At 35.5% G+C, this 23,445-nt stretch overlaps 2 pseudogenes; both read left to right on the top strand.

Annotated features, from left to right (window-relative positions):
* LOC114725174 (elicitor-responsive protein 3-like) overlaps positions 1 to 23,445 on the top strand; it is a 49,848-nt pseudogene that overhangs the window by 18,660 nt on the left and 7,743 nt on the right.
* Positions 1,416 to 1,979, top strand: LOC114725170 (protein P21-like; annotated as a pseudogene).

Below are 23,445 nucleotides of genomic sequence, written 5' to 3'. Positions count from 1 at the left end.
ACCACCAAGCTTTTCAGCTTCAAGCATCTGCTGTTGCACATTGGCAACAGTTTGATCCTCATACAACTATTCTTCAACAGTTTGAGAATCATATGACTTCACACTCTTGTTTGATGTGTTTTTGAGTACTCTTGTTTCTGAACTGCCAGATGCAGGAAGTGTGTGCTCAGTTTCCTTCCCAGCTGGTAGGCAAAGCTGTGTTTCTGAACTCATCAGAGTTTCAAGCTCCTGCTGTTCCTCCACGGAAACAGTTTGGGTTTCAAATAATTTCACACTCTCATTCAATTCTTCGATTGTTTGGGTTTCAAATAGCTTCTCACTCTCGTTCACTGTCAGTTTCAAGCTTCTGCTGCTGATACTTGGGAAGATTTTGGACTTCATAGGACTTCTCACTCTTGTTCAATGATTCACCAAGCACACTTGAATTTAACAATCAGTTAGATGCATCAAGAGTAAGCTCTATTTCTTTGCCAGCACTAACTAGCTGAGAAATTCCATTTTTCAAAACCACAGTTGCAGTTGATTTATCTTCGCACGATTTCCTAGTAGCATATTCTGCAGTTCTTAAAGCAGGCATTACCTCAGGCTCATGGCCAGAAATTCTCCTTGACAACCGGCGAGGCAATTTAAGCTCTTTCTTGCTCTTCAATTTTTTGAATACACCTGCGCATTTCTGTCACTGCTGCTTTCTTTTGCACCCTCAAACAACATAGCTTCAGCAGCCAGATTAAGCTCATTACCAATCGAATTCTCAATGGGTAACTCACCTGTGAGAGTCTTGGTTGCAAATTCCAAGCATGGGTCAGACCGAGGATGTTGGGAAGCAGTGGACTGCTCAGGTTCTGATTTCTCATGATCTATTTCTTCATTGCCATGCTTTTCTGGTTGCTCATGGGTAATGGGTGGAATTCTAGGAGATCTTAAGTTTTTATTTGATGTCTTGATGGCATATTTATGTAGGTAGAAGCATTATCTGCGAGATCAACAGTCAACCCACCTCATTTTGCCGCAATACCACATTGAGTCTACCTTTAGACCTTCTGCTCTTATATTCAGGGGCTCTTTTGCAGACTATGGAGTTGGTCATCACCTCTGGTTCCAATCCAGCAAGTCGCTTTGAAGCGCGCCGACATGGATTGCAATGATCTTTCCTATTATTATATCTGTTCAAGTTAACAAGAATTTCAGAGGCATCAGGCACTTTGTCTTCTTTCATGACATTAGCTTTAGAAGCCAAACTTTGATGCCTACGAGAAACATCCCTAGCAGGTAATACATTTGATGTTCTCCATTTCAACCTTAAGGCTTTGTGCACTGGAATTCTGTGACTGGGAATACTCAAGTTTTACTTCTTTATAATCTATTTTCTCTACTACTGGCTGGTAAATTCGTGAGTTTGAGTCTATGATCGATACATGCGCGCGTGCGCAACATCCCCAGACGTGGCTGCCGGCATCATCGGGGCTCGCATATGGGCCCGAAGCAAGTGCAACCTCGACGGGTCGGGTCGTGGACACTGTGAAACTGGTGATTGTGGAGGTTTACTCCAATGCAAAGCCTACGGATGGCCGCCGGACACACTTGCAGAATTTGCCCTTAACCAATACAATAATTTGGACTTCTATCCTATGATATCTCATTGGTTGACATGCTCTCATGGAGTTCAGTCCAACATCTAATGGGTGCAAACGTGCCATCCGATGTACCGCCGACATCATCGGACAGTGCCCTAGCCAGTTAAAAACTCAAGGCGGCCGCAACAATCCCTGCATCGTGTTTAGGACAGATCAGTACCGTTGCACCTCTGAAAGCTGTGGACTCACCAATTACTCTAAATTCTTTAAGGACAGGTAGCCTGATGCTTATAGTTATACTAAGGATGATGCTACCAGCACTTGCCCAGGAGGAACCAACTACAGGGTTGTCTTTTGCCCTCGAATCAATTAGTGCTGCCTAGTTTTCTTTTTCTCCAATAACTTTAAATAAAGGACTTCGTAACGAGACGCGTGTAATTTGTTTTTGTTATAATTATAATAATAAATAATAAATTCTCAACCTATATGGTATATACGTATATTTTTGTGGTATAAAAAAAATTTAAATGAGTTAAGTCTACAGAACTCAGCAGACATACATTTATACTCAGAGAGATGTTTACAAAAATATTTATAGATCACCTACTGATAATGTTTTCATATTGGTAACAAGATTCGAACTCATGAGCTCATTTTTTACTAACCGGAACAACTCAACCTATATAATATATTTGTGTATATTTATGTTGGCGAGAAATATGTATATTTAAGCTTTTGTATTTTATATTTTCTTATCCGTTTTTGCATTCAAAGATGACGTGACATCATAAATGTGGATGAATTTTTTTCAAGATTCAATGATGCAAATTTTCATCTAATTTTTCACATTACCAACTGTGTTTATAAAATTTCAACCTTTTTATTAAGCCACGCACTCTTTCGTCATAAGAAAGCCTGCCATAGACACAACAACTGCAGGGCAAACTTGCAACATCCTTGTCACAGAGGACACTAAATGCCATTCAACCCGAGTGGGTTTGGCATAAAATTCCAGTTGATTGTTGCTACACACAGGTATATGCAGAAGTCGTGCATGAATGATGACCCAAAAAAAGTTATGCATCTGAACAATATCACGTTGGAAAAATAAGTGGGAAAGATTAATATTTTAGTCCCTATAATTTTGATCTAATTATAACTTAGTTTTCATATTTTCATACAGTGCTTCTCAGTCATTGTAGTTTTGATTCTAGGGTTAAGGTGCGTCCAGCACCTTGAACTATTTACCCAGGTACGTCCAGTGGTCTAAAGTAATTTTGGGTGCATCCAGTGTTCTAAACTAATTAAAATGGTGCATCCATATCTCAGGCTAACAGAAATGTTATATTTAACCATTACTTTCCTGACTCAACTTAAAGTTGACCCCAAATATTCTACATGGCAAACACATAGGCACCCGATGTGTATTATTCTTACTCAAAAGTCAATTTATTTAGAAGAAGAGGAAGGAAATAAATTCAATTTTGAGTAAGAATAATATACATCAAATGTCTATATGTCTGCCATTTAGAATATTTGGGGTCAACTTTAAGCCGAGTCAGGAAAGTAACAGTTAAACATAATATTTCTGTTAGTCTGGGATATGGACGCACCATTTTAATTAATTTAGGACACTGGATGCACCCAAAATTACTTTAGGCCACTGGACCCACCTGGATAAATAATTCGGGATGCTGGACACACCTTAACCCTTGATTCTATTATAATTCAATTCGTAATTTTTGATGCATACAACTTAATCCCTGTATTTTAGAAAATAAAATGAGAAAATTAATTTCCAAATCCCTATACTTTCAACATGTTTTTAATTAGATCTCTATAATTTTACTTTTTAAAATCACTCCTTGTTAATTTCTCATTTTACTTTTTTTTTAAAACTTTTTTCTTGGTCACCCAAAAAAAAAAAATCACTCCTTGTTAACTTCTCATTAAAGCCGTTCATCCATGGAGAACTAAAATCTGGATCAAGGGCCAACGGTGTGCTGGAAAATACTCCGTTCTCAACGTATGAAACAGCCTTTTACTCTTCAGGACAACACTTGCCTTTTTCTTTTCTTTTGTTTTTTTTTTGTGGAGGTAAAATAGTAAACATGCCACTGCTCGTTTGTTGGGAATTTGCATAAACGAAAGGCTGAAATAAAGGTAGAAATCCTCAAGGAAAGGTTTGCTCTTAACTTGAAAACGTTTGGTACTTGAAATAGGCAAGTTTAGCACTAGAGAAAAAAAAAAGAAGCTCTGTTTTATTGGCCGAGAACAGAGTACAGTGAGAAAATTTAAACTAACAACACGTTGTATATGTGAAAAAAAATAATATTTCCTTTCCTTCTTGATATAAAAACTAGTTAACTAATTTAAATAAATTAAAAAAATTAGTTAAGATACTTATATATAATAAATATGTATTGTCTTTCTTACTAATCAAATCTATTAATTAAAACTATATTGATACAACATTAAACATGTACAACTATTATAGGCATTGTCTTTCCTTAAATATCTTTATTAATAAAGTGTATTAACTAGAACTACAATTTGATAAAACATATAAGATGTATAATTATTATAAAGATTATCTTTAGAAAAAATAAATGAATATAGAAACAAAATATATTTGAGTTTTATATTTAGAATCAAATTAAAAATTAAATTAATTTTTCTATTAAAGATTTGATTCGAAGAATGAGAACTCCATCATATACCGAAGTGCGAGGGCTCAATTTTAATGTGAGACCAAAACATGGGAAATTGGTGTTGAAAGAAATCAAGGTCAACGGGTTCAGCGTTTTAATCCAAACTGGAAAGAGATGAACATGAACTTTTGAACTGTAGGGTGTCCAGGAAAATAGCGAGGTTGGCGTTGGAACACTGGACGCATAATCTATTCTTCCATCCACCCACGCGGCATGCACCTAGTCATAAATCACATAATCTCATGGGCAGGCCACCTCAGTATTTGCGGGCCGGAGTCGCTAGCCAACACGGTTGACCCTAGGCCTAGATTTTAACTCTCCAGAGTCCAGAGATGAACACTAGAGAAATTAATGGGGAGTCGTTTCAAAAAGCAAAATTGTAGAGACCTAGTTAAAAATACCCTGAAAGTATAGGCATTTGGAAATTAATTTTTCCATTTTATTTTCTAAAATACAGAGATTAAGTTACGTTGAACGAAATTTTAAATATTGAGTTAAAATTATAAAGATTGATATGTATCTAGTTAAAATGTATGAAATGGGATCAAAAGATTAATTTTTCCGAACGAGTAAGAATTGTCAATCAGCCTAGTCCACGTCAATTTCTAACTGCGTTTTCAACTTGAAAATGAAGACAAGTTTTAATTATTTCTCCTTTTTCTGCAGGCTAACTTTTTTACAGCATAATTATATTCACTAATCGTGACGTGAAGCCCAATTAGCGAAGATAATGCGTTAGTAATCATGGCTAATCTTTTGTCGTCTATATATTGAGAAAATCATTTACTTAGGGGGTGTTTGGATGATTGCCCAAACCATGGTTTGGGAAAAAATTACTCAAACACCCATCAATTTTTTGAAACCATGATTTTATGATAAAAGCATGGTTTGCTTATCAAAACCAAGGTTTTGTAGTAAGCAAAAAATTTTTGCTTTTTGAGCGGTTCTCCCCCACCCCCTGCAGTGATTTTTTTTTTTTTGGGTTGAAAACAATTATTTCTTTTTCTAAAAACATGATTTTATATTTTATAATTATATATACACATATTAACAATTACTACATCTTGTCTTTAATATAAGACCTCATTTGACTTTTATTTGGTCCTAAATATAAAACCTCAATCTACTTTATTTCTCATATTTGTTTATCGTTTTTCAAGTTATAACCAATAAATTTGATTAATAGGGATATTATAAGAAAGGCAACACCTATTTATTACAAATAATTAATTTAACTTCTTTTTTAATCTATTCAAATTAGCCAACTAACTCTTATATTTATAATTGGATAAAGTAATTAATATATATTTTTATACATTGTTTATTATGTTGGCAAAAAAAAAATTAACAAATTTATTATTCCGGTCTTTAATATATGACTAAATTAGAGAGTTAATATTGGTCTTAAATGTAAGATTATTATTTTGGTCATTAATGTAAAACTTAATTGGAGAGTTAATATGTAGACAAGGTCTTAAACTTTAATTGAAGGAAAGCTTCACTAGACTGGTAATATTTAGTTAAAAAAAACTTATTATAAATGCTCCATATCGATGCAACATTTTAATTATTACGGCACTTTTTTATTTATTTTTCTATAAACATATTTAATCTTTTTTTTATAAATATATATATACATATATTAATTATTTATTAATTATATTTTCTTATATATTATTAATTATGTTGGTAAAAAATATATTATTAACAATTTTATTCCTTCAAATTAAAATATATTATAAAATCTATCTTTTATGTAATTATCATATTTGTATGCCTTTTTTAGTAATTTGTACATATGAAAAATGCTTTTGACAACAACTATCCAAGCACTCTTATTTTATTATAATCACTTTTTTCATAAAATCTATTTTTTTCAAAATCTATTCTCCAGAAGCTATTTTCTAAATCATAGTTTAGTTTCATCAAAACACCCCCTTAAAAATGAATTGATGGGGTGTTTGAATACTTTGAAAAGTGCTTTTTAAAAATATTTATCCGTAAATCGAGATAAATTCATCTACATATTTATTTCGTATGCTGTAAAACACATTTAAAATTATGATTTTGATTCAATCCAAATACCTTTCGAATCAGGTGCCCAAAACATCGTTTCTAGGCACTGCTTCCCTCCTCTGCCCATTCTTTTTGTTGCCCCTTTGCTGCCCCATCCCTCTTATTAAAATGTTAGACTTGTACTTCAAGGCAAGAGAACAGAATTATAAAAAAAAACATGAAAAGTTTTTTTAAATCAATAATACCCCATCCCTCCTATTAAAATGTTAGACCTATGCTTCAAGGCAAGAGAACAGAATGAAAAAAAAAACATGAAAAGTTTTTTTTAATCAATAATAAGTATTAGCTCAAAATCATTATGCCTGATGTGAATATCGATTATAAAATACTACTCCCATTCTAAATATAAGATCTAGTTTGTACTAACAAGATGTGGTATATAATTATGTCTAATATAAATAACGACTATAAGATATATAAATTGTCACAAAATACAAAACATTCGTAAGAATCCCTGATTTGGGATTTTGTAATTTGCATAGCTTTTTTTGTTGTTGTCATTTTCCCATTTTATTATAAGGCAATAATAACAGTTAAAAAATATTTATTTTGTGGCAATTTATATACCTTATAATCGTTATTTACATTAAATATAATTATACACGGCCTCCTATCCTAAATATAATATACTACCTCTGGTCCTAATTATAAGAGCCAGTTGATTAATTTGAGGAGATTAAGGAAGTAAGTTGAGTTAGTTATTTGTCCTAAATAGGTGTTGTCTTTCTTAAAATATCCTTGCTAATCAAGTGTGTTGACTAGAACTCTTACTATTAGAAGGGTTACTTTGGAAAAAAAAATATATAAATATAAGGGACAAAGTGGATTAGGGTCTTATACTTAGGACCAAAATAAAAGTCAAATAGGGTCTTATATTAAGGATCAGAGGTAGTATAATTTATAGTAAAAATTACACTATAAAATATATTTTATATTTGGGATGGGGGTAGTACCTTATAATCAGTATTCACATTAGGCATAATTATTTTGAATGGATACTTATAATTGAGAAAAACATAAAAATTAGCAAATTAGAATGGCACTTTTATTATTATTTTTTTATTTTGTTCTCTTGCCTTAATGTACAAGTGTAACATTTTAATGGGAAGGATGGGGTAGCAAAGGGATAGCGGAGAGAATGGGCAGAGGAGAGAAGCTACGCCCATCACTTCTCCCCTTTTCCATTGTGATCCGCTGCCATACTTTATCCCAAAATTATAATATCTCCTATTCTAATTATAAGATCTCATTTGTAGATTATAAATAAGATCTTATAATTAAGACTGAAAATAATACCTTTTTAGGGTAAAATGACGGACATGGAGCAGTTTTTTTTAAAGAACACTCAACAATGTAAAATATTTTTTCACTGGCATTCAATGCCTTAGAATAATTTTTTAGTGCATTTAGCATGGTAAAATATTTTTCCAACACCACATAATATCCAATATCTTGTGTCCAATAGCCTAAAATATTTTTTTGATAGGACCCCGTATCCTAAAACAATTTTTTAGTATATTCTTTCAATAGCACCAAATATCTAGCATTTGACATTCTAAAATATTTTTTTAGTAGTATTTAGTATCCTAAAGTAATTTTTGATACATTTAATGTTGAGTATTATAAGCTTAAAATATTCGTTACAGTTAAAAAAAAACACTTTAAGAGTAAAATTACATTAAAAATTATTTTAAAATTGCTATTAAAATTTTCTTTTAAGATGTTGAATGTACTAAAAATTATTTTAGGATATCAAATGATATTAAAGTAAGGTTTCAGTCTAAAGATTGTTGTTTAAAAAAAGTGATCACCATCAATCAATTTTACCCTAAAACGATATAAAGAAAGGCAACGGATGAAGAAATGAAAGAAGCCAGGTGGAAAAGCTGATTGAGCATAGCCTAGTCTCAATGGGAAAATGATAGAAAAATGACACTTAAACTTAAAAATCCTAAAATGGTCACTTGAATAAGCAAAATTCCAATTTAGGTATAAGTAACCAATTTGGAATTTGTAAATTTGCTGGTATGACCATATTGCTCTCTATTTTTTTTATTGTTTTTACAATTGGTGGCCGGAGCTCTAGTGGCCGGCATTGGGGAATTTTTACAACTTCTGTAACATGGTTAACAAGTTTTGTAACACTTTTAACAAGTTCAGTATAACAATTAACAATAAGTTTTACCATAAATTCAAAAAGTAGCATTTTTACAACTTCAGTAACGTTATTAACAAGTCCCATAACTCTATTAACAAGTTTGGTATAGCATTTTTTTTTATAAGCAAAAGTTTATGTGACTTGGGTCCCGAGGACTCACCAGGGCTAGGACATGCCTCTAGGCTCAAAAGGCACTTACAGAGATACTTACAGATCACCCACCAATAAGGTCCTCATATCGGTAGCGGGATTCGAACTGATAACTTTGTGGGTTATGAGTCAATTCCTTACCAACTGGACCAACTCTTATTTATAGTTTGGTATAGCATTTAACAATAGGTTTTCTGAAAAATTCAAAAAGTGAGATTTTTACAACTTTATTAACACAATTAACAAGTCATTTAATAATATTAACAACTCTTATAACCATAATGGCTACATATTAAGTGAAAAAATTTTGTTGTACAACCTTCATAGGGAGCTAATATTAAAAATATTAATCTTTATGAGAGTTGTTAATATCGTTACATGACTTATTAAGCATGTTACTGAAGGTGTTAAAATGCTACTTTTTGAATTTCTCAAAAACTCTGTTGTTAAATGCTATACTAAACTTGTTAATAGCAAGGTACTGAAAACCGGATCGGTAACTGAATCGGTCAACGTAGTGGGTCAAGGGTTAGTGGGTTAGCTCGGAGTCAACCTGGGAGTCAGACCGGTGAGAAATTAAAAAAAATTAAAAATATTTTAAATTCTTATCATACCATCCAACAATTCAATATCTACTTAGTACCTTGAATTACTAACAAAATAATCATATATTTACAATGTATTTTCAAGTTCCAATATTCTTTGCATGAGAAATTAACATCACATTGTCATACTACCACCCATGTCATCAAAATGCTAAATATTCATCCTAGAAAACTACTAAAATAGATATATGATTAACAAAATATTTTCACCTACAATTATTTGATCACCAAACCAACTAATAATTATCAACACTAAAGTCATCATTAACTTCATTTAAATCTATGGGCATTGAGACACTAGGAGGAGGTGGTGAAGCTGTCGAAGGACCGGCAAAACAACTTGGAGCAATATCATCATCATTCAGAGATGGAGGCTCAACAATATGTATATCTTCATCACCTATAGATGACAATAATCAAATTATTAATGGTCAATGTGAAAAATTAGTTATAGACTTTTTGTATAAGAATATAATCTTAATGAAAGAGATAAATTATAAACCTTTATCGTGCCTCTGGCTCCCCAAAGTTGATGCAGTTGTGATATCTTCACCGATGGCAAGTCTTTCAAGATTCATTACATCTAGATTATCAAATTCAGGAGTTGGATCTTCAACCACTCAAAATTCAACTTTATCAATTGATTCATAATCAATAGGATCATAACTTGTCTTCTTCTTGTTCAAGATATTCCTTTAATGAGAAAATGCAAGGAAATCAGCATTAATGAATTCTACACTTAATAAAAGCATTCATAAATCATAGCTTTTAGTATTACCTATCCTTCAATCTTAGATTGTAGTTTGTAAAAACTAGATCATTTAGCCTTTCATGTTCCAATCTATTTCTTCTTTTGGTGTGAATCCGCTCAAATAAGCTCCAATTTCTTTCACAACCAGAAGAAGTAGACATTTGGCTAAGAATACGGATTGCAACTTGTTGCAATTCCGGAATAGAACTCCCATAGAATGACCACCATTGATCTGGACAATAAAATAAAAGATATTTAGTTACATTCATATATATGATATTAAATATGTGTCAACAGGTACTTTTAAACATGACATTAAATATACTTACGAGGATCTAGTTTTTGAGCTGTGTTTTCACATGAAAATCTATCAAAAGAGTCTTTACGATCTTTATAAATAGATCGTGCAATAGTCAAGATTTTCATTAGAGAATGACTCAAAGACATCAATCAAATATTTTTGCAATCTATTCTTTTTGATCAAGCTTGGATTATACAAGAACACAGGATTCAACATATAAGCTGCTGCATGAAGTTCTTGCTTCAAATGCTTGTCCCATCGAGCTTGAATAATTCTAGTATAAGGTTTGTATAGATTCTTATTCCTATGAAAGATGTCCTTGATTCCATTTTTAGCCCTTTGCATCCCCTCAAAGACATAAGGTAATGAAGGTTTTTCATCTGAATCAACAATCCTCAAAAGTCTCATAAGCGGAGACACAATCTTCACAACTTGGTAACATTCATTCCAGAACCGATTATCCAATACGGTTGCACTAAAAGTTCTCCCAGCTTTAGTTCTTGCTAACTTGTGATCCACAAAATGCTTATCAATTACTAAAGCTTGCAAGTCATGTTTATGCAAGTATATGCTATGCAAGGTAATGAATGTAGTTGCAAACCTTGTCACACCAGGATGGACAATTTCCTTCCAACCAGATCTTTTCCTTAGCCATGACAAGAAAATTGTATGATTATATGCAAATATAGTAATTTTAGATGCCTTTGTTGCAAGTGTTGACACATGAGGCAATGAAGCAATATCTCTTAAAACAAGATTCAAACAATGGGCTGCACAAGGTGACCAAAAAATAGTTTTATATTTCTCTTTAATCAATCTGCCACATGCTACATAGTTAGCAGCATTATCAGTTACTACATGGACTAGATTTTCAGGACCAACCCATTCAATAACTTCACAAAACAATGAGAATAATTTTTTCGCATCTTTAACAACATCTGAAGCATCAATTGATTTCACAAATGCCATACCATGTATGGAATAGACTAAGAAATTGATCAAAGTTCTTTGTTTGACACCAGTCCAACCATCAGCCATAAGTGTACAACCATTTTCTTTCCATTTTGCACAATGACTTTCAATCAGCAGCTGACATTCTTTTTTCCAATTTCAACAAATTAAATCTAAAATTATAAGCATCAGGGGCCTTAAACCCAGGCCCAATTGCAGCAATAGCATCAACAGCTTTTTAAAAAAGAGGACAATCAAATGCATTAAATGGAATGCAATTAACAATAGCCCACTGAGCAATAACCATCTTGGCATTATATTGTGCTTCTTTAGTTGCCAATACACTCTTGAGGCTTGGTTGGAAACCAGAAGTTGTTCTAGAAGCAAAGTAATTATCAACCCTCCCAGTCTCAAGAGCTTTCCTCTTGTTACCACTACTCTCAACATTGCCTTTTCTAAATTGAGGTGAAGCAATTGGTTCCTCAATTTCCCTAATTTCAATGTCCTCTTCTGCATGATTAACAGGTTTTTTCTTTGCCCCTCTTATTAAAGATTCTTTCATTCTTGAACTTATATCATGAGGAACTTTCTTACAAGAAGAAACTTGACCAAAAACACCAGGTAGATGTTGTTTCATTCTATTTATCCCACCTCCTCTATAACTTGATGCACAAAAGAGACAATTAAAAACGTTTACTTTTCCCTCTTTCTTAAGAGAAACACATGCCCTTGCAGGATCGATTTTACCAGGCCCATGTGAGGGTACAGTGGTAGTGGGATTATTGGTAGAACCAGATGCGGGGATGAGATTCTCATTTGCTTCAATATTTGTATCATCCATGATCAATAATCTCGGTACAAATAATCCAAAAAAAACTATAGATTAATAAAATACTAAAACAGAGTCAGAGCAAAATCATAAAACCAAAACAAATTAATAATACCAATCTATCTAAGGCATTCAAAATCTATCAGTTAAAACCATATGAGAGAAAGAAGGCTTTTTAAGTATAGTGGGGCAAATGTGGGATGGTTATAATAATAAAACTACATGAGACGTCCAAATTAGATTTAGATGGTACATAGTGGTGGTGATGAGTTTTTTTGTATTTATTAGTCTGTCTAGCACCAAAACTATGTATTTAGGTAGATCAATCTCATATGAATCTTGTGGCATTAATGAACTTAATGTGTCCAAGTCATAGTTTCAGTAACACTGTCAGCTGATTATTACATCAAGCGTGATTGGTTACCTATCACTAACATTAAGTTGAATGCTAATTTGTAACAAAGCCATACTCTATCCAAGTGGCTTCCTTCAATTTTTTCTAATCACATAAACATGAGCCATTTTTCAATTACCTCTCCAGTAGCTCTCAAATTTAAAACAGAAAAAATGACAACAAAAAAAAACGACAGCCAATTTTTCAATTACCTTCCTTCAATACTTTTTTCATTCGACTCATAGAGACCGTAAAATGGGCAAACACAAAAATTCTCATGATCTCCCTTGATACGATTGACAATGATATGCACAATTTGCTTCGTAAAATCCATCAGTATAACACAAGCATCGTAATCTCTTCAACTGATCAAATTATATCATCCAGATGAAAACTATAATACATTAATGCTATTACATTGTTTGATTCTCCCATTACGTCTACTTATCATCAGGCCCAAGCAGAAAGAAAAAGAATGAAAGGAAGGGAGCTCACGAGAGGTAATCACAATCGAAGCAACTGAATGGTAATCACAATCGCACTCTAAAGTCTAACAGAAAAAATCAAAACCACATTCACAATCTGAAAAGAAATCGCAAACTAGAATGGCAGCATTGGAGCTCTGAACGCTGGTGGAACTCTAAACGGCAATCGTACTCTGTCTCCGTCAATGTGAACTCGTCATGAATGAGCCACGACGAATTACCACCACTCTGAACTCCAAAAATGCAAGCAGAAGCGGCGAGCGGGCGACAGAAGAGGGAAGCTAGGGCAAGAAAATGGTTTTAACGGGGAGAGAAGGAGGGAAAGAAATTTGCGAGGAAAATCTGAAAAACAGAGCACGAGCTGAAACGGCGAAGCGACAGGGTAAGGGAAGTAGGGGGGCTCTGGCGTCATCAGTTAGAATCAACTTTTGAAAAAAAAAAATTCAACCTAAGGGAAAAACGACATTGTTTTTGTGTCCTGGTCATTTTTAAAAACAACCCGGTGCGACCCAGCAACCCGTCAGGTTAACCGGGTTGTGCCCGGTTCACCCCAGTTCATTCCGGGTCGTACCAGTTCGATGTGACCCCAGTTCACACGATGAACTGGATCGGTTTCTTGGCCAATTCACCAGTTTCCGGTCCGAATCGGCCGGTCCGGTTTTCCATACCATGGTTAATAGAGTTATGAAACTTGTTAACAGCATTATTAAAGTTGTAAAAATACTATTTTTTTTTAAATTTCTAAAAACTTGTTAATTATTATACCAAAACTTGTTAATAACATTATAAAACTTGTTAACTGTATTACTGAAATTGTAAAAATTTTCAAAAAAGTAGTTGTTGACAGCCAGAGCTATGGTGACGGCGGCTACCTGAGCTCCAGCAGTTGCCGCTAGCGTCATAGCTCCGGCGATAGGCCGACCAATGAAGATACTTGGTTTTTTAAAAAACAATAAAAAAAGTAAAGAACAATATGGTCATTTTAGCAAGTTTGCAAATCCCAAATTGTTCACTTATACCTAAATTAAGATTTCGTTTATTCAAATGACATTTTAAAATTTTTAAGTTTAAATGTTATTTTTATATCATTTTCCCAAGCTCAATCATGCGAGGGAGTGGATTGTGGCTGGCCGAAAGAAGACGCAGTGTCCGGTCAACGTAAAAAAAAAAGAAAGAAGACGGAGTGCATTGTGGAAGACGCCACGCGGTTCCTTAACCTGGCTTGATTCTTTGTAACCAGATCTTTATGACTTAGGTTTGAGTAATGCTTATAACTTTTTGACAAGTGGAGACTTAAAAAAAAAAAGATTGGATCTCGCCTTTAAAAATTTACCATAAATCGTACAGTATGTCTATGAGTACTAAATATCAACTTATTTTATTCAGCTCAAAAAAAAAAAAAACTTATTTTACTAGCGGGAAGGAATCAATCTTTTCGGCCTGGCCCTTTGAGAGCCAACCTGGCCGGCCCTTATTGTAGTGTTAAATGATTAGGGACTGTTGTTGGCGTTTCCTTTTAACAGAGTGGTTGTTGTGAAGGCGAGATATTTCTGCGATTCCTCTTGGACTTTTTCTATTCATTCTCCGCCACCCCGATCATCGAAGAAGATGCCCCAGGGAGCCCTTGAAGTCCATCTGGTTAGTGCCAAGAGTCTTGAGAATACCGATTTTTCTCAGGTATTCATTTTAGTTTTTTTTTAACAGGAAAAAAACATCGGCAAAGAAATATAAAGAAGAATAGGAAGAGTGGAAGAGATCCCTCAGGTATGCTTTCTAAATTCTATTTCAATATCTTTACATGCTTTTGAACAGACAACATGGATCCTTATGTGATCCTCACCTGTCGTACTCAGGAACACAAAAGCAGCGTAGCATCAGGTACAGTATCTTATTTGAATCCAGTGAGTCAGTGAAGCTCTGGCAGTGCTATAACTGATCGACTTCAGATCCCAATATAAACGTTTCCGACATGATGGAAAAAATATGATTGATGCTCATTTTTAAACTGCACCAAAGGTCTCTGTTTCTAAATGATAAATTGTGAAAGCAGGTAAAGGATCTGATCCGGAATGGAATGAGATGAAAATCTTGTTTTCAATTTGACCGGTAAGGTTTTGGATCTCATATTGAGGATATTGGACAGTGACCTTGGCACGGAAGTTGATTTCGTAGGGAAGAAGCAATGTGAGTTTTGCAAATTTCTTTTTCTAATTTTTAGTCTTTGATCTCTTTATTCTGGTTAATATCAAGTCATGACATCTTTTGGGGTTCACTGACCTGTAGAATCATTAAGCATTTCATACCCCTCTATAGCAGTTCTCTCCAGTCTTGACCTTTATGAAACCCCGCGAGAATTGCATTCCCGTCATTTGACATTTTTCTATTCCCATCTTGTAGTGGTCGGAAAAAAGGAAGTCGATTCTGATCATTGTAGACGCGTTGAAGCCACACTTCTAATTCTAAAGATCTTTCCCCTCTTAAAAGAAAATGTCCAGATAAATCAGGATTTTTTGAAAGACGATGGGAAAAAAAAAGGCCTAACGCGAAAATTGGAATCGGCAAGTAGGAAGCTTTGGTGGAAAAATTTGAGGAAAAAACCCCATTTGAAAATTTATTTAGGAAATGATCCTTAAATTATGTGAAATCCCTAGGTCTTTCGGTCGAAATAGAAGTTGTAGGAGAAAAACCAAATTACCTGTTAAGGAAGGTATTCGCATAGGAGGAAAGGAGATTTGCGCATGAGAGAGGGTCATTTGCATATTAAAGGAAGTGACTTGCATATTTCAAAATTTGCACGTTAGCAAGGTCATTTGCATATTTTAAGAAAGCTAACTTGCACATTTGAGATTTTGTACATTAAGAAGGTAATTTACATAATAGAAAAATTGACTCGCATATTAAGAAATTTTGTCCATTGGAAAAGATGAGGGAAAAATTACAATTAGGTTTTGCCTAAGAGAATTAAATACAAAAAAGTCTCTTAATAATCATGAAATTATTCTGAAGTCCTAAGAGATCTCATTACAAAAAATTTTATTTGTTTTTGTCGTTAACAACTTAAGGCATAAGGATCAACAACTATCGAAGCGGCTATTGACAACTCATGTGTTATATTTTTGTGATGCGCTGAGAAAATATGTTGTCAATATTTGCTGTAATAATTGTTAATCTTACACCTTAAGTTGTTAATGACTGCTTTTTCAGTTGTCAATATAAAATTAAAAAAATAAGAGCAATTTGTTAATTAAACAAATAAAATATTTTGTAATGAGGTTCTTTGGGACTTCAAAATAATTTGATGATTTCAAGATTTTTTTTATACTTAATTCTCTTGTATGGGACTTATTGTGATTTTCCCAGTGATAATTTGCATATCAGTAATGCCATTTTTTGCTGCTGTGCTAATAAACTCCCCGTGCAAACGAATTTAAATGCAAACGACCTCTCCTGATGTGTAAATGAAGTCCCCCGATGAACAAAGTCTTTAATATGCTAGTCATTTTCCTAGTATGTAAATGCTTTTATGTGAAATTGGTCTTCCCAATGTGCAAATGACTCTCCCACACATGCAAGTGGTCTTCCTGAGATGCAAGTGGCCCTCCCCCCTTACAAATGACCTTCTCACATATGCAACTCACCTTCCCTAATATACAAACTCTCGATATGCAGGTCGATCTCCTTGATATGCAAGTGGCCTTCCCTAAAAATTGAACTTCCCACAAATGCACTCATCTCCGTATGTGTAAATTCTTAATATGCAAGGACCTTTCTTGGAATGCAACTGACCTTTCCATATGTGCAACTCACATTCCCTAATGTGCGAATTCTCAAAATACAAATCCCTCATATGCAAGTGACCTTTCTCCATAAGCAAATGACATTCCCTCTTTCTTATCTATTAAAGGATTTTTGGTCTTTCTCTTGTCATACTTATTGTTGAGGCTTGAGGACCTCATATTAATTATTTCAGGTCTTATTCCCAAAATAATTGTCAAATTTTGATTTGTCGCAATTTTCCCAAATTGGCTTGTGGTTATTGAGGAAATTGAAAAACGCGCAACGGAAATAAATTTAAAAATTTCAATCCCTTGCTCGGATCTACCGATCGTGTTTAAGTCAAGTAGTAAGAAGCATTACCTTCGATGTTCGGTTTCTTGGTGGCTCGGTGATTCCGCCGTTCAGGATGCCTCTGCTCGCCTCCTTTGTCGTTCGAAGTCGACAACTCCGATCGGCTTCCTCTACCGGTATCCACACGAATAGCTCTCCAGTCACGAACGACGTGCTAGCGCGCCTCTTTGTCCGTCTAGGGTTTTTCAAAGAGTCCGTCCTCCTTCTCTATTTTTGGCCGTCTCTTATCTGCAAGTGTTTTCACTCTCTCACTCAAAACCCTAGCTCCTAATATCAAATATATAGGATGCTATAGGTTTTATGAATGATATTTAATTTCAAATTAATCCTAAATTAATTCCGAAATTAATACAATATCAAATATTGCCTAATCAGATAAGAGAACAATTAAATAAATATGGTTTATATTAAATCCGTCTCACAGATTTAATTAACCTATTTATTTAATTCAAAATAAAGATATGACGGAATTAATTTATATAGATTTAATTTATCCTTATAAATTAAATCTAACAATTAATATCTCTTATATTTATATAATATGTATATATATACGAATTTATATATATATATATACACGTCCACCCTATATTATTCATTGAATCTGGACATATCTTAGATTCAATGAATCTGGACATCATAACTCGTGTTGGGCTATTTTGTGTGTGACCCTGTAGGCCCATATGAAGTTGGCAGTGGGCCATTAACTATAATGACTCACAAGTCGTAAGCGGTCTCTAGCAAGACATCACGACTACCCAAATCATATGAGGATTGTTGAACGATGTAACCTTTCATACAACCATATCGCGTCCCTTTTGTCACACGACATTTTGGTCATGGATGAGGCATGGAGAACGTCATCCTCCTATTCATGACCGTTACTTTCTCGATCCCTGAGTAGTCTGAGTATAGAAACGGAACTACCTTTCCATTATAGTATGGCCATACATTTCTCAGACTCACTCATCGAGGGGCCCAGTAATATCTCTCTACGAATGTGAGGGACAAATTCCATCTTGACCATTCACATTCCTCCGCATGAAAAACCACTAAGCCTGAACATAGTCTTTATGATCACACTCGGTCAAAAGTGACTTTTGACTAGGTCAAAGCTAAGCGTTTCTCATGTAGGAATCCATGATGATCTCAGGTCAAAGGGCACAGTGACATGGTTTGTATATGAGAGAAGCTTATGACTTAACCCATGCAGCTCTCTCATAGCGGGTCGGTCCAACACCTTGTACTCTTACATGTGCCTATGACTTTAATTTATATCTCTATATATCTTTAAAGTCATACTGGTCTTATTTCATCTCTGCTCCCACATAGATGACCGACCAGGGACATTTAGGATAAACCATGAGTTATCCAAGGATAGTCATCACAGTAAACATGCAAATAATATGATAACGTAATTAATAAATTCATAAATCAACAATGTTCATAGCAAAATGATTGGCCCCTAGGGCACAATTTCCAACATCCTCCCACTTGCACTAGGTACAATCATTAATTTGTCTAATTCCCATTGACCTAACATGACGCTCATGCTTTGCTTGCACAAGCGGCTTTGTTAGAGGATCAGCAACATTGTCTTCTCCTGCTACTTTGTATATTTTTATATCACCTCTATCGTTGATTTCTCTGATGAGATGAAATCGCCTGAGTATATGCTTGGTCCTTTGATGTGACCTAGGCTCTTTGGCCTGTGCAATGGCACCGCTGTTGTCACAGAACAAAGTTATTGGATCTGAGATGGTAGGTATCACCCCAAGTTCAGTAATGAACTTCCTTATCCAAACGGCTTCCTTAGCTGCATCAGATGCTGCTATATACTCAGCTTCCGTTGCAGAATCCGCTATAGTGCCCTGCTTAGAGCTCTTCCAGCTTACTGCTCATTATTCAGGAGGAATATATATCCCGATTGCGATTTACTGTCATCCTGGTCAGTTTGGAAACTTGCATCTGTGTAACCAGTTACACAGAGCTCATCATCCAATCCACCATAGACCAAGAATAAGTCCTTAGTCCTTCTTAAGTACTTAAGGATATTCTTGACAGCAGTCCAATGGCCCTCACCAGGGTCCTGTTGATATCTGCTAGTCATACTTAAGGCAAACGAGACATCCGGTCGAGTACATAACATGGCGTACATGATAGATCCTATAGCCGAGGCATAGGAACCTTACTCATGCGACCTCGCTGATCAGGTGTACTAGGACACAAATCCTTGCTGAGGTGAATACCATGAGACATGGGTATGAAACCCCTCTTTGATTCCTGCATACTGAACCTATGCAGTATTTTGTCTATGTATGTGCTCTGACTTAGTCCTAGAAGTCTTTTAGATCTATCTCTATAGATCCTAATTCCTAGGATGTAGGTGGCTTCACCCAAGTCTTTCATTGAGAAAGACTTTCCTAACCAAGACTTGACAATCTGCAAGGTAGGAATGTCATTCCCAACAAGTAGGATGTCATCGACATAGAGTACCAAAAACACAACTGTGCTCCCACTAACCTTCTTGTACACACAAGGTTCATCAGCATTTTGAAGAAATCCAAACCCTTTGACTACTTCATCAAAACGATGATTCCAACTCCGAGATGCTTGCTTCAATCCATAAATGGACCTTTGAAGCTTGCACACCTTACCAGAGTCCTCGGAACGCACAAACCCTTCAGGTTGTGTCATGTACACATCCTCAAGTAGCTTTCCATTAAGGAATGCTGTCTTGACGTCCATCTGCCATATTTCATAGTCATAATATGCTGCAATGGCAAGGAGGATTCTGATTGACTTGGCCATTGCAACTGGGGAAAAAGTCTCATCATAGTCCACACCATGAGTTTGAGTAAATCCTTTTGCAACCAGCCGTGCCTTGTAGACATTTACATTGCCATCCATGTCGGTTTTCTCCTTAAAAACCCACTTGCACCCGACGGTTTTTACACCTTCAGGCGGATCGACTAAGGTCCAAACCTGATTGTGTACATGGATTGCATCTCAGACTTCATGGCATTAAGCCATTTTTCAGAGTTTGGTCCCACTATAGCCTCTTGATAGGTAGTCGGCTCATTATGCTCAATGAGCAACACATCACGATTGTCAGAAATCAGAAATCCATATCTCTGAGGCTGAAACCATGCCCTATTAGATCTCCGTGGATCTTGCGTGACTTGAGGAGTCTCAACAACTTGTTGTGAGTTATCTTCGATTTCCACCTGTAGGTCTATGGTGTCTTGTGGCTCTCGAACTTCTTCGGGCTGTACCTTGCTCCCACTGGTTCTTTTAGAGATAAATTCTCGTTCGAGAAAGATACCATTTCTGACAACAAACACTTTGTTATCAGTGGGGTTGTAGACATAGTATCCCTTGGTTTCCTTAGGATATCCCACAAAAAGGCACTTTGAGGATTTTGGCGCTAATTTATCTGAGGCTTGTTGCTTAACATAGACCTCACATCTCCAAATCTTGAGAAAAGACAAACTAGGTTTTCTCCCAGTCCATATCTCATAGGGAGTCTTTTCAACTGCCTTAGATGGAACACGATTCAGTGTGAACGCAGCTGTCTCTAGGGCATGGCCCCAAAAGGATGGTGGAAGATCTGTTCGACTCATCATGGATTGAACCATATCTAATAGTGTTCGATTCCTCCGTTCAGAAACACCATTCCATTGTGGTGTTCCTGGAGGAGTCAATTGTGAGACTATCCCACAACTCCTAAGATGATCAATGAACTCTTGGCTCAAATATTCACCACCCCGATCAGATCGAAGGGCTTTAATTGTTTTGCCAAGCTGGTTTTGTACTTCATTTTGAAATATCTTGAACATTTCAAAAGACTCGGATTTATGTTTCATCAGATAGATGTACCCATATCTGCTAAAATCATCTATAAATGTGATGAAGTACGAATAACCTCCTCTGGCATTTGTATTCATCGGTCCACACACATCTGTATGTATGAGGCCCAACAAATCTGTGGCCCTCTCACTGTGCCCAGTGAAAGGTGACTTAGTCATCTTTCCTAACAAGCAAGACTCGCAAGTATCATATGATTCAAAATCAAATGAGTTGAGAAATCCATCTTGATAGAGTTTAGAAATGCGTTTCTCATTTATGTGGCCTAGACGACAGTGCCAGAGGTATGTCGGATTCAAATCGTTTGGTTTGACCCTTTTGGCAGTTATGTTATAGATATTTCCATGATTGAGTTGTTCTAAATTCAATATATAATGATCACCATGCAAATCACCATGAGCATAGAAAACATCATTACGATAAATAGAACATCTACCATTCCCAGCAATGGAAGTATAACCTTCCTTATCCAAATAAGAAAGAGAAACAATGTTACTACTCAAAGCAGGAACATAATAGCAATTGTTCAAAACTAACAAAAGCCCAGTGGGCAGAACTAATTCATAAGCGCCTACAGCTAAAGCAGCAACCCTTGCTCTATTTCCAACTCGTAGGTCAACTTCGCCCTTCTTCAGCTTCCTACTGTCCTTTAGACCCTGCACATTTGTACAAATGTGAGAAACACATGCAGTATCTAATACCCATGTAGTGGAAGTAGAAAGATGAATGTCTATAACATAAATACCTGAAGTGATAGCCCCGCTATCCTTCTTGTTCTTTTTCAGATCTTCGAAGTAGAGCTTGCAATTCCTCTTCCAATGACCAGGTTCATTGCAGAAGAAGCAGACTCCTTCCTTTGGAGGCTTTGCCTTCTTTGGTGCAGGCTTGGTTTGAGGATTGCCTGACTCTTTGGTCTTACCAGATGAGCCATGACCTTTCCCTTTGCCCTTGATATCCTTTCCTTTCTAAACCATCAAAACAGAACTGGGCTTCTTCTTAACACTCGGCTCAGCAGTTTTAAGCATCCCATGCAGTTCAGAAATAGATTTCTCCATGTTGTTCATGTTGTAGTTCATGACAAACTGGTCATAACTTTCGGGGAGTGAGTTCAAGATCAAATCTGTAGCTAACTCCTGGCTCATGGGAAATCCAAGTCTTTCAAGGTGATCAATGTACCCTTTCATCTTTAAGACATGAGCACTGACTGATGCACCTTCAACCATCTTGCAGGAATATAAGGCCTTATGGTCTCATACCTCTCTTGCCTGCCTGTTGCTGGAACATTTCCTTGAGATGGACAATCATCTCATAAGCCTCCATGTGTTCCAGATCTCTTTGGAGCTCTGGAACCATGGTGGCAAGCATCAAGCATCCCACATCGACAGAGTCTTCCTTATGCTTTGCGTAAGCATCTCTTTGAGCTCTAGGAGCGTTGGCTGCTGGCTCTTCAAGAATGGGTTGATCTAGGACATGTGCCTTTCTTTCATGCTTGAGAACAATTCTCAAGTTCCTAAACCAGTCAAGAAAGTTTGTCCCATTGAGTTTGTCCTTCTCAAGGACAGATCGCAACGATAATGTAGCAGTATTACTAGTCGTCATGATTCTACAATTAAAATATGCAATTGAATTAGCAATCTCCCACTAAATATACAACCCTCAATGTATTAATTAGTGGGCTAAGATCCATATTTGGCTTAAACTTAAGTCTGCTTTGGCAGGACGCTTAAAATTAAGTTATTTAGGTAGGTAACACCTTTACCAATTACATCAAATGTAACTCTTAGATGTTCATGGGATTCTATCATCATATGATTCGGCATGTCTTAATCCTATCTAATGCCTTGAGACCCAAAACCGTTTTGTTAGTCTCAATTAAGTCAAACAATAACAAACATATGTGAGTAGCACTATTACTCTTGCTTATCTCCCCAGGATAACTTAAATGCACCCACTTTGGTGGAGGCTACAAGTGAGTGATCGAGGTTTTGACAAGTGTTCATTAATTGACGGCATTATGACTTAAGATTTCATTTAGAGGGCTTAATTAACTATCTGGTTTACTAGAATGCATGTATCTCAGTTGTATCTCATACAAGTAATATGCATATAAAACATACATAGAGTAACATAATCATAAGATGCATGATTTTAAACGTGACTCAATATGGCTCACCTATCCTAAGTCCCCTCAAGCCAATGAGAGGAGCTCTCTAATAAGAAAGAGAAAATTACATAAAGAAACCTCGTTTTAACATTGAGGGGAGTGAGATGAGAAGAGAATGTACATCGAGAGAAAGTAGAGTAAGGCACGACACACAGGCCGTATTTAGAAAAATTACAACACTTATAACCTAGAGTCATATTGTTCACCATACCCAAACAGTTAAGAATCAATATTCATATTAAGTGAAGGGCAATAATGTTACAAAACTAAAACATTCATACATCAAGAAAGGCAGTATAGG

The sequence above is a fragment of the Neltuma alba genome, unplaced genomic scaffold (assembly GCF_004799145.2).
Source record: "Neltuma alba isolate B1F8T4 unplaced genomic scaffold, ASM479914v2 tig00012230_pilon, whole genome shotgun sequence".
Classification (NCBI taxonomy): Eukaryota; Viridiplantae; Streptophyta; class Magnoliopsida; order Fabales; family Fabaceae; genus Neltuma; species Neltuma alba.
Note: the sequence above shows the minus strand (reverse complement) of the source record. Positions and strands in the feature narration are given on the sequence as shown.